This window comes from Taeniopygia guttata, chromosome 4A (genome assembly GCF_048771995.1).
Source record: "Taeniopygia guttata chromosome 4A, bTaeGut7.mat, whole genome shotgun sequence".
NCBI lineage: Eukaryota > Metazoa > Chordata > Aves > Passeriformes > Estrildidae > Taeniopygia > Taeniopygia guttata.
The window spans coordinates 17761559-17773623 of record NC_133029.1 but is presented as its reverse complement, the minus strand read 5'-3'; the positions used below and the strand labels follow the sequence as shown (position 1 = coordinate 17773623).

The following is a 12065-nucleotide window of genomic DNA, read 5'->3' as shown; positions in this document are numbered from 1 at the left end:
AGGGAGGGAGGGAGGGAGGGAGGGAGGGAGGGAGGGAGGGAGGGAGAAGGGAACTTATCAAAACCAAGGCACATTTGCAAGATGCCTTTTTCCACCTTCAGGAGTTTGCAAGCTGTTTTTCCTGTGTGAATGCGTGTGTGTGGAGCATCTCTGTGTGTGTGTGTGTGTGTGTGTGTGTGTGTGGGCAGGTGTGTCCATGGATGTGTGTGTGCAAGCATGTTTTCTGGGGAGGGGGGCTGGGGAGGGGGGTTTTGTAATACCTTTTGTAGAAAGAGAACACAGATGACATTTAACTGGCAGTGTGTTTGGGGGGAGGGAATAGCAGGGGTTTGTTTGCTCATTGCAGCTTTGCCAGGTTGGAGGTCCCAGCTCCAGAGGCAGAGCTGGGGAGGCAAAGTATGCAGATTGGCACTTGCTGAGGGAAGAGAGGGATCTGGGGATCAGCAGTAGGGCAGTGCTGCTGTTCACTGCTGGCATCTGATCTCGAGGAGACTAAGCTGATTCAGTCCTCAGAGGAGGGGCTGTTCCTAGTTATTCCCACCCTGCATCTTCTTTACTGAGTCTGGAGAGAAAAGCAGTTGCAGGACTCTAAAAATTCAACCCTTTCCTGTTCTCCCTGTTCCTTATGCCAGACAATGGAGCCACACTCCAGCCCTCTGAGTGACCATAGCCTGCATCAAGGCACAGGAAAGGCTGGATATCATTTAACTTCGTTATGTTTCAGGATGAAAAAATTAGGGAAATGATAATGATCCCCTTTCCTAAGAAATTCAGGAGTGAATGGTGGGCTGGCAGCCTCTGATCTGTGCTGCTTCTACCAGGCCTCACTTTATGTCTGTTAAGATGTACAGAGTGTAGAAAAAAGAACCCTGTGCCCCTCCTTGCAGGTGATGGAGCTGAGGATGAGGTAGAGTTCCATGGAGCATCATCCTGCTGGACGATGATAGTCTCCAAAGGCTGGGCAGGGTGAAGGTTGCAGTGAAAATGCTGAGCTTGGTGCTTGTGGAAGTCTGGGGAAGCTGCTGAGTCTCCAGCAGCTTCCATCCATGAGGAAGGTACAGGAGGGGAACTTGGCCTTGGACTGCAAGGTCAGATTTTTCCAAAGGAGCCAGTGACTTTCAGGAAAATCACTGAATTATTGGCCACTTTGGCAATCACTGATGATTGATAATCTCCCTTATAATATTAATAAAAGCCATGAAAATGTAAAATTCACAAGTGCAAAACTTTAACCCTAGGTCATTCTGCCATTTCTGGAGTAATGATGAGAACCTTCTTCTTACCTGATAGAGTTTTTTTGTGTCAGACCCATGGACACCCTGTAGCCAACCATCCTTTTATTTTCCTGCTAGCATTCTCCTCCCTTTTTCTTGATTCCCATTGCTTGGGAGAGCAGAGTGATCCTCTGAGACCAGGGAAACTCCTGTTTTTCAGATGACCCTGATGCACATCTTTAATTCACTAATTTATGTCTGTACTATGAAAATATGAATCACTTCAGGCCTGACCTAGTAACACTGAAGTCAGGGAAAGTTTTGCCTGGACTTGGCTGAAGCAGGATCAGGCCTCATCAGAGTAATCACTGTTATTTTTATATCAGTAATGTGTCTTATGCAGAATCTGAAGCATAAGAGTAGAGCATCCCCCCTTCCCCACGTGTCTGTCCCCTCTCTCATGTTCATGCATGCACACGTTTGGTCCAGGCCTCCCTGGACTCACCAAGGTTTTAGCACAATTGTTAAATCAGACTTAGATTCTCCCCTGTCCTGCAGAACAGTCTCCTGCTGGTTTCCCCATCCATGAGCAGTGCTGTTGGGGATGGGTTTTCCCCAAATTGCTGCAGTTCATGGGTCTGTATAGGAATAAGAGTTTGGAGAATCAGGTAGTTATACCTGATATGCAGGAACTGAAACCTTGGCCAGTGGAGAAAGTTATGCTTTCTAGTGTGATTCTATTCAGAAATATCTTTTAAATGCTTTAATGGGAGTCATAAAGTTGTGCTTTATGACAGTAGCAGTATAATGCCAGTGGATATCAGCATGGCATGGCTGCAGTTCCCACATGGAGACTGCCTATCAGCAGGTCCAGTTTGCAAGGAGAGTCTAACCAAGTGATTGATGATTAAATAAAATATCTAAAATTTACCCTTTATATATGTGATTGCAATGTAGAGGGTGGTCAGAACGATAAAACTGGGGAGAGAAAGAGGCAGTTTAAAAAGCCTATTAAGATTAGAGGGAGAACAAATGGCTGTGGGGTAAGAAATTCTGAAGCTGAGGAAGATGACTCAGGAACTGCAGTAATCTGACAGTTGTAGTAAAACCTGACGAATGTGTGGCATGAGTTTGGCACCTGAGGGCTGTCTGAGCTGGCCCCAAAGGCTGGCAGGGCCAGCAGCACACAGATGATGCAAACCCCACTGATGCTCTTTGCTTCTCGGGTGCTGAGCCCCACACGGGGTGGGGTCCTGAGTGACCAGTGCCCTGCAGGTACAGCCTCCAGAGACTGGCAATCAGGCACAGGGAGGCTGTGTTTAATATTTGAGGCTTCAATCCAGGATTGAGCCCAGTGACAATCCAAAAGCTTTCCAGGGAAAAAAGCACTGCTTAGCAGATTTCTTCACCTGCTGGGACTGGGAGCCAGACTCCTCTACCGTGGCCCCAGTTCTCTGTTGGCTGGGTTCTCTTTCTTATTAGGAGTCATCCTAGCTTCTCTCTTTGAATGTTTCTAACTTGGTGTTTCCAGGTCAGTGTTACACACAGTCAGTACATCCAGACTCCTGGACTCTGGGTCCGACACAACAATCTTTGCCAAAGAGTGTGTGGTCAGGACTGGGCACAGTTCAGGAGCTGCCTTACACTGCTGCTGATGGGGCAGAGTGCTGGAGAGCAACAGAGAGTCCTGGGGGTGGGATGAGGAATGGGAAATGTGAGGGAAGGATGCTGAAGGCCTTTAGGAATGCTCTGCTCACAAAGTGAGGTGGCACCTCCCTGTTCCCCCTCCACAGCTGCCTGCCTCCAATCCACCCCTAAGGAAGGCAACAAACCCATCTTGTGTCGAGGGCCAGTGACCCAGAAAGGACCTAGTGAAGGAAAAACGAGGCATTTTACTGATGCTCAAGGCTCAGAGGTTTCAAGCCATCACAAGCATGTGTTACCAGGAAGGTGGAAGGGTTTTCCATGCTGCATCTGGCGTGCCCACTGCTCCCCTCCTCTTCTTCACAGAGGGGAAAGGGGGACAAAAGGCTTTGTGAGTGCTTTTCCAAAGTGGAGCTGCTTCTGACCTTTGCTGCAGTGGTGCAGAAGGCAATGCTCAGGGCTTGGTTTGTTGGCAGCTTGGGGCAGGACTGCTGCTTGCTGGGTTGTGTTTTTTAGCATTTGAACATCAGGGGTGCTCTGGGCTGCCTGAGGGAGCCGGGCCGGGGGAGAATGTTTTGCACCTTTTCCATGTGTAACAGCCTAGAGAAGGCATGTGGAAGAGGAGGAGGAGGAGCAGAAATAGAAATGAAATCTCTCTCAGGACATACATGGCCAACACAACTCTACTGCTTCATTTTCTGATACTGTATAGTGCTGTCACTCAGGGACCTTTAGTGACTGGGACCTTGGGACTGTAATTCTGCCTGTCCCCTTCCTATCCCCCCTCCGCCTTGAGTGTTGAGAAATGAAAAGACAATGGGAGGAAGTGCAGAAACGAGCCCTGCTAGCAAACCCCTGCTATTCCATGGGTGAGAGAAAAGCTTTGGTTACTGAGGTAAAAGGAAGATGTAAACCTTTCTATTCATGGCTTCGAGCATAAACCAGCCAGTAGTGTACATAGGATAAGTTGACAGTGCATGAAACAAACAGGACTGTAGGTTTTTAATGGTATCCAACTTTCTTGCATGCACATCTGACACCACGCCAGCAGCTTATGTCTTGCAAATAAGTAGGGAACCTGCCAAGGCTTGGCACTTCCTCTGTCCAATGGACAGCACATCCACTTCCCAGAACCAGAGCCGGGAAGGGAACTGATCTGGCCAGTCTGTTTGACCAGATCTGCTCCAGAGGGTCTGGCAGGAGGAGATACGGGGTGGGGAAGGGAGCTGGTTTTGTTCTCTTTGTTGTGGGGTGGAGGAAGGTGTTTAAATCTCTGAGCTGTTTTCAGACAGAAGAGAAACCTCTGGAGCTGCAGACCAAAGGACAGTGGCTTTAGGGAAGGTGGTTACTGGAATCTGATGGAGAGGGTGGGTTGAGGAAAAGGTGGTTGGTAGGAGAGAGCTGTAACTTCAGAAGTAGAGCAAATAGGAGAGAGCTTTTGAAAATATATGTGCAATACAAGAGGTTTGCAGGGACTGGAGCACTGGGGACATCCCTGAGTCAGACAGGCTGGGTACAGCTGCAGGCAGCACTCCAGGAAGCCCAGCCATGGCAGCAGTCCCTGGTGGGCAGAGCCTGTCCTCTCCGGGGGACAGGGAGGTCAGGAACAGGGAAAAGAGGGAGACTCAGGCTGCGTGGCCATCAGCAGAGCTCAGTCCCTGGGGGCAGGGACAATCAGCTGCATCCAGACAAAGTTGCAGGAGCTGGGCTGAAATGTGCAGGGCAGTGCCCGCTGTGCCAGGCTGGGGCACGGCTGAGACGAGGCAAGAAACGTCCTGCTGGTTACCAAATGCTTTCTGGGCGAGCAGGCTGGGCTTACCAAGCAGGGCGGGATGTCTTTACAGTAGATGTGAAAGTTGGGATGGGGCACGGTTTGGGTGAGAGATGTGAAACCAATGTGTTGGAAGCAGGACCTAACGCAGATGCTGGGAGGGAGGGAGGGAGGGAGGGAGGGAGGGTGGAAAAGGTGGGAGGGAGGGGAGCAGAGACTGGGGAAAAGAAGATGTATATAGTGCTGGGTTTTATTTTTCATTTCCTTTTGTTCCTTTTTTTTTTTTTAAGAAAAAACAAAAAGTTGTTTGATTTCTAATGTCTTGATGTAAACCAAATAAAAATGGTTCTGTACATTCAGAAGTGAAGAACAGCTGAAAGGTGACAAGTATAATAAAGAAGCACTGACCTTCAGGCTACTATAACCATTTCCCCAGACTTTTCCCACAGGATTGGAGGGCAGAGCTGTGCCTGTGCCTGCACAGAGGTGCTGGGATGGTGACCTTGGGGCTGGCTCCCTGATCCAACTGTGAGTGCAGCACAGAAGAGGTGGGCAGTAGAGGTGGAAGTGATGGTATGTAAGTAACTTTTCAGTGTTTGATCCCACCACCCCTGAGGCCAGTGGGAGGAGGCTGTGTGCTAAACCCCAGTCTCTTGTGCACAGGGTCTCTTCCCAGAGGCAGCTGCATCATGCCTGACTGTAGCTGGAGCCGTAGTGAGGAGGGGAGGATGGTGTCAGCTGTCCCTTGGATAAATGGGGAAATGCAGACGGAGTAAAGGCAGTGGGAGCCTGAACTGGAATTGCCTGTCTTGTGTTTAGTGCTTTGGAAAAGCAGAGGACAGTCTTGCCTCCATGGGGCAGAAAGTGTGGCTTCTCTGCAGCAGGGTCAATAAATGTCCTGTTGTTTGTGTTATTGCAGCAAGACAAAAAGGAAAAAAACAAAGCAAACCAACACTTTATGTGGAAGCCAGACCTAAGGGGAGTCTCAGTCCTCTTAGGAAAGGCCATTCTTCAGCAGAAAGGCTGGAGTGCATCAGTGTGGGGCAGCCCCAGAGCCCCACCAGCCCTTTCTGCTGCTGACCAGGCCACCAGGACTGGTGGGGAGCCAAGGGCAGGTCTTTGCTGAGACTAAACAACGGGGAGCTGTGTGAGCACAAGCTCCTGAACTGCACTGTGCTCTGCCACAAAGTGCAGTGCCTTGCTCCCAGAATCTGGGAGTGTCACCACAGAGACAGTGGACCCAGAGCATCCCAAAACTCCCCTCCCCAGCCCCATGCCATGGGCTGGCTGCTCCCATCTAAGACAGCCACAGCTTGCCAGTGCCGGGGGCAGAAAGCACTCGCTGAATAATACTGAATATGTGTGTGACAAAGTGAGGAGAGGAGACGTGATAGACCCATTTATGATCCAGGGATACACATTTTATCATTTGCACAGGCTGAGCTTGGCATTTATGCTGACAGACTTTTTCCCCAGAACGGATGAAACTGTATAGTGGTGAGTATTGTTGATTTTTTTGAGGGGGATGGTAATTGCTCTTCTAGTATGTGTTTTAAACAGTGTTGGTTTGCCTTCTGTGAAGCCTAATGCTTCCCAGCTCTCAGTGCTCTAATGTGGGGAAGCACCAGAGTTAATTGTTTCACTTAATTAGATGCTGGGTCCATGTGTTTTTGGGAATCTTGGGTTCCCAATGTTTGGGTGTCTGATGCAGTGTCCAGGCACAAAGACCAAAGATCTTTTCCTTGGCTTTCCCAGCCCTCTGGACATGCCTTGCCCACTGTGTGCCCTGCTGGATTTGCCATCACGTGGCTCATGGTGCCCAGCCCTGGTGCTGATGGGCCTGCAGGGAGGGTCTGGGGAACCCTGAGCTGGGGGAAACCAGGCCAGGAGAGAAGGAAAGCGTGCTTTGTTGTGATGCTGCTGCTCCCTGGGGCCTCAGGCAAGGGCAGTGGCTGGTTTGCAGCAGCAGGAACAGCCTGGCTCAGGTTGGCAGAGGCTCTTCTCTCTGTGGCTGCTCTCCTGCCTACAGAGCAGGGAGCTGGCACTGCCCCTGCACTGACAGATGCTCTGCTCCACGTTGGGATGAACCTGCTTGTCTTGGCTCTGGCCTTAAGGCAGTCCTCTCATCTCACCTGTAGGGATGGTGCCTTGGGCTGGGCTTTTCTCCCTCACCACCACCCCCTGGCTGTGCTGGAGCCCTGCCAAGGCAATGGCCCCTCCTGGCGAGACCAGAGGCCTCAGTGCAGGGGCAAGCAGGTAACTCCTGGAGCACAATATCGTGACATGTCAGGTGGGAGCCCAAGGTGCACTTTGGGAGAGAGCTGGTGCTGCCACAAGTGGTGATGCTTTAACCTCTTCTCCAGAAACAGTGTCCTACAGGACCCGAAAGTCTGGGGACTACTGTGCTACCCGCCTCAGGGACAGCCGGGGACCCACGGGGGCTGTTTTGGACAGGAGCAGGTCTTCTGCTAGTGCAGCTTTCAGGCTTTTGTTACACATCTTGGCACCCTTGTGGCCCTTGAGTTTTGAGGCAGACAGAAGGAAGATGTGTCCCACAGCCTCTCACAAGCAGAGGTTGGGCACAAATCCCCGAGTTTCAGCCCCTGCCAAGGCTAGCAAGGTTAGCAAGGCAATTGGCAACCTTTCCCTCTCCCCTTTCCCTTGCACTGCAGCAAGAAAGGGATGGACAAAGCAGAGATCAAACCCACACAGTCCCAGCCCTGCAAAGCCCCGTGTCTTGCTCAAGTCTGAGCACAGGAGCAGACCTGACAGCTGCACCTTGAAATCCTGCCTGGAAAACTCCTTGAAATCCTGCCTGGATCTGACAGCCTCACTGGGCTGGGCCGGTGTGCTGGGCAGGCCCAAAGGGGAGATTCTGAGGGAGCAAACCCCCAGAAAGATTCAGCAGTTGTCACAGAGAATGGTTTCTAATCTGGGAGGATGAGCAGCTAGGTGCTAGAGGAGAAAATGGAAAAACTGAGGATAAAGGAAAGCCTGAGAAGTCACCCAGAAATATCCCAGCCTCTGGCAAATACACGTGGCCCTGGTGGCAGGGCTGTGGTTGGTCTGTGGGGTGGGTTGTTTTACTTTTATTTTCTTTTTCTACTGCCTGGCATGTCATCATATTGTGTCTTTGTGTGAAATCACATCCCCTGCCAAAAGAGAACCCAGTTCCTGGAGGGCAAACACCCTTTCACGGTGTGCTCACTACAGGGATGTTGCACCAAAAAAAGACATGAAAACAGGGCTGGGGCATCCTTCCCAGGAAAATCTGTTCCATTTCTGGCCCATCCTCTCCAGCTGCACCCATCCATCTCCCTCCCAAAGACGAAGGAGCTGCGGTGTCTTCTCTGACTGGGGACAATTGCTGTGGCCTGAAATCCAAACAGCTGAACAGCAAGAGGGCAGGAGGATCAATGTCAGTGTCAATGTGCTGTCAAAGGGACTGCTGTGAACCATCTTAACATGCTCTGAGTGGCTGCGTTGCATCCTGTACAGTGTTATAAAAAACAGAAAAAAGAAAAAAAAGAAAGAAAAAAAAAGAAAAAAAAACAACCCAGAACAAACCACCCATTTTTATGATCTTTAATTTGCTTTTTCTGCATGAAATAAGACCTTGATCCTTGTCTTTTTTCACAAAAGCAGATTCTGCTTTAACCAATGTAAAAAAAAAAAGAAAAAAAAAGGAAAGAAAATAATGTTTCTAGCAAAGTGATTTAGATGTAGAAATTTTTGTAAAAAAAAATAACAAAACAACAAAAAAAAGGGAAAAAACCAACAAAGAAATAAAATAAAATGACCTAAAGAGCCATCTTTGTCTACTCTAGAGGTGGGAAGGTGTGACTGGTGGGTGGCCAGGGCAGGCAGGAGGGCTCTGGGAAGGACGTGGTCACCAACTGCTGCCAGGTGCTTTCAAAAACTGTCTCCTTCAGCTGCTGTTAGGGACACTGGTGGGAGGGCAGGGAAAGGGTGGGGAGGGACAAGGAAAGCTGCCTTGATTTTCTTTTGGGGTTTTGTTTGGGGTGTTTCTGTTCCTGTAGTGACAGTTTTTGAAAGGTGATGATGAACAAAAGTGAAAAAAACCAACAAACTTGAAAATAGTTTACAATTTTGTACAAACATGATAAATGCTGACAGCAAATGTTTTTAAAAATGGTCCATACCAGCACCAAAATAATGTAATGTGTACATTAATTTATTACACTAATTTATTCTCTCTCTCTTTTTTTCTTTTTTCCTTTTTTTTTTTTTTTTTGAAAAAAGGTGTTAAAACACAAAAAAAATATTTCTTTTTTAACAAATGCTGTATGTGGACATAAATGTACTTGAACACTGTTGGTTATTAACTGGTTAGGAATCTTTCTTGGGCTTTTGGGTTTGTCCTTTTTTTTCCTACCCAGAACAAAAATAACACTTATAAAATACAGCCTTTGAAGGTGAAACAATCAACTCCTTCTCTGCTGGTCTGAGTGTTCTCCGTGTTTCCATTTTCAAGGCACTGTCTTTAGGCTTTGCCATAGAGAGGACTCCAGCTTGTCCCCAGCTTTAAACACAGATGGCATCTGAAAGGTGTGTCCCAAGGACTTTGCTAAGACCTAAGCAAAGTTTTCTGCATTTCCAAGAGTTCTGCTGGTTGAACCAAGAGCTGGAATGTGCTCAAGCTCCATGACGCTGCCTAGAGCAGAGGGGAAAATCAGAATAAATTCCCAGTCTTGTATTTCCACCACAAGGTGAGTGACTTACCCTAACTCTGAGGAACAAAGATCAGGAATTCTTCATTTCTGAGGGTTCTTCAGTCCTATTTCCAAAAGCAAGCGAAATATTCAAGCCCTTGTAGGCTTTTCCATGCTGAACAAAAGGAACCAGTCAGAACTGTTTTCAGAAATGACTGATGCACTTCCAGCAAGCTATGGAGGTATCTAATGACCAGACTTAAGCTCCCAGATTTATGATTGAAAGTTCAAAAGGCCATCTAGAGGACTTTGGATGTTCAGGTCAGGCTGCCTGTGCAGCCAGGGGGTGGTGGACTCTGTTGTCACCCACGGAGGGACTGTGGGGACACGGGGGAGGCTGGCAGGGGTGGGACTGTGGTCAGTGATGATGGCAGGAACAGGAGGGAGCTGGCCTTGAATCCCCACTTCCCAGGGGTGCAAAGTGATGTTACCAGCCCAAAATCCATTCCCCACTCAGGCTCTGCTTTCAGCTTGCTCTGCTCCACACCTCTGTGGTGTGAGCAGAAATGTAAGGGTTAGAAACACAGAACAAACCATGACAGGGATGCTGCTGGGAGTGTGCTTGCCCCTGACAGGGCCATCCTTGCACCCCTGAAGCAGAGAGGTGCTGCTCCCCCTGCTCAGGCAGGAAAACAGGAATATTCACAGTGCCTGAAATGCTCTAGCTGGGCATCCCAGCATCCAGAGCTCTTCCCCGTTTGGACCTACTGCAAGTGGGACCAGTGTGGTTGCTGGATGGGAAGTCAGGGCTAAAAATCATACTAGGAACTGCATTCAGCACCCAGCATGTGAAATCCAGTCCTGGTTCCCCTCCCCAACACTTGCTGAAGTCACCAGCCCCTGAGGAAAAAACCTCTGATATTTGCAGGTAATGGGGATGAAGGTTTCTCTTTTTCTCTTTTTCTTTTTTTCTTTTTTTTTTTTTTTTTTTTTTTTTTTTTTTGCCTTTGGACTTTATTTTCTTTCACTGAAGTCTATATATAACACAAAACCATTTTCTTCTTTTCTTCAAATCTGCCAATTCAGCTTTTCTCTCTCCCCACCAGCCATTAGGACAGTTCTTGTCTCTAAAAGCCCCAAAGCCCAGCTGAGCTCAGAGGCTGCAGCTGCAGCCCCAGCAGTGGGGAAGCCCTGGAAGCATCACTGCCCTCTCTTCTTGCCTCTTTCTTCCCCCTAAAACTTCAGCTTTAAGCAAATATGGGATCAGCACAAAGCACTGACTCCATGCTTCCTTAAAGGTGATTCGAAACCTGACATGGGAGTTAGACATCTGGTCCTCAGTCTTGTGTGTCCAAACTCTTGAGGGTCTCATCCTCCCCAAAAGCATGGATGGAAGCTAAAGAGACTGTGCTCCCCAACGAAAGGCAATTATTAATGATCACTAATGGTGCTAGGAAACATTAAATATTCAAACAGTGCTAGAGCTCCACATTTTCACAGTCCTTAAGTGATTAAAGCATCCAGGTTCCTCTGGCTTTTCAATGATTTGGGCATTTAAATTGCACAATAATATCCAAAGTGACATGCAGAGATTGTAAAAACATTAAAGCACATTCAGACTCGTTTATCCTGGAAATTCTCTTGAGGTTGGAATGAAGAAATCCTCAAGATCACTTTGTATAACAGCATGGAAGAATGTCAGTCCAAACTCTGCTAACTCCACTTGCAGGAAATGCCTCTGCAGATCAACCTCCAAGAGTTTGGAAGGGAGCAACAAGGCAGACTTTAGTGCATTGCTCTGCCAGATACCATGCATTTAAGCAAATATAAGGCCTCTTCAATATGGGAGAGACTAGAGATTCTAAAAAGAAAGGAGAAGTTATTTGGAAATTTAAGTGATATTTTTAATGCATGTGAAATCTTTGATGTCAAAAAGATTTCATTTTTTTGTTGGTATGTCTTTGGAGCATTTTGTCTTCAAGAATAAATTATGGTTTTATCTGTATCAGCACCATTTTCATTGTCTAATTTCAGGCAGGCAAAGGCAGAAGACTGGAAATTCAGAGACAAATCGAGAGCAGAGTTGATACTGAAACTTAAATGAAATAAAGTCTGTTATTTCAATGCAGCTGAAGAGCATTTCATTTGAATCACCACAACTTGACATTTTTTTACAGTTTTTTGACAAAGTGCTGATTTTTGAAGGGAGAAAAAAAGAACAGCAAACATTATCTAGCCAGTTGTCTTGTGAAATATCATCTGACAGACTCTGTGCTGAAAAGTCCTCGCAAGCCACCCTCATTTTGGAGAACAGAAATCACCAACTGAACCCAGCTGCAGCCCCAGTGCCTGCTTTGGGGGAACCTGGGCATTCCGTGCTGGCAGTTTGCTTTGGATACTCCCAGACAGGAGATTTCTCCAAAGGAGGGTGGTGCTGAAGCTGCTGCCTCCACCAGGCACTGTGTCAACAGTTTAAATATTAACAGTTCCACATGTTCCTGCCACTCTGGGGAAATGCAGGACCAGCCAGAGGATTTCATCTCCAATCCCCCTCATGGATTTTCCCCACCAAGCAGAGCAGTGCAGTCAGGAGCAGCCTGGAGTGAGCCCACATTGCCATCCAAAAGCCAGCTCTGGTATTCCAGTTCTCCCACCAAAAGGCTGTGTGGGAAGACAGGGCTTTTCCACACCTCCAGGGTCTGCTCGGGCAGGCGGCTCCAAACACACTCAGCATCCCAGGGTGTGTCTGCTGAAGGAAGGAAG

The 12065-nt window shown here is 48.1% G+C and overlaps 1 long non-coding RNA gene across 1 annotated transcript; it reads left to right on the top strand.

The window, feature by feature from the left end:
• Positions 1-59: 59 nt before the first annotated feature.
• Positions 60-8434, top strand: LOC140684178 (uncharacterized). Its single transcript, XR_012056055.1, has 2 exons — positions 60-2979; positions 4458-8434. It is a non-coding gene; the product is annotated as an uncharacterized lncRNA (long non-coding RNA).
• Positions 8435-12065: the final 3631 nt, after the last annotated feature.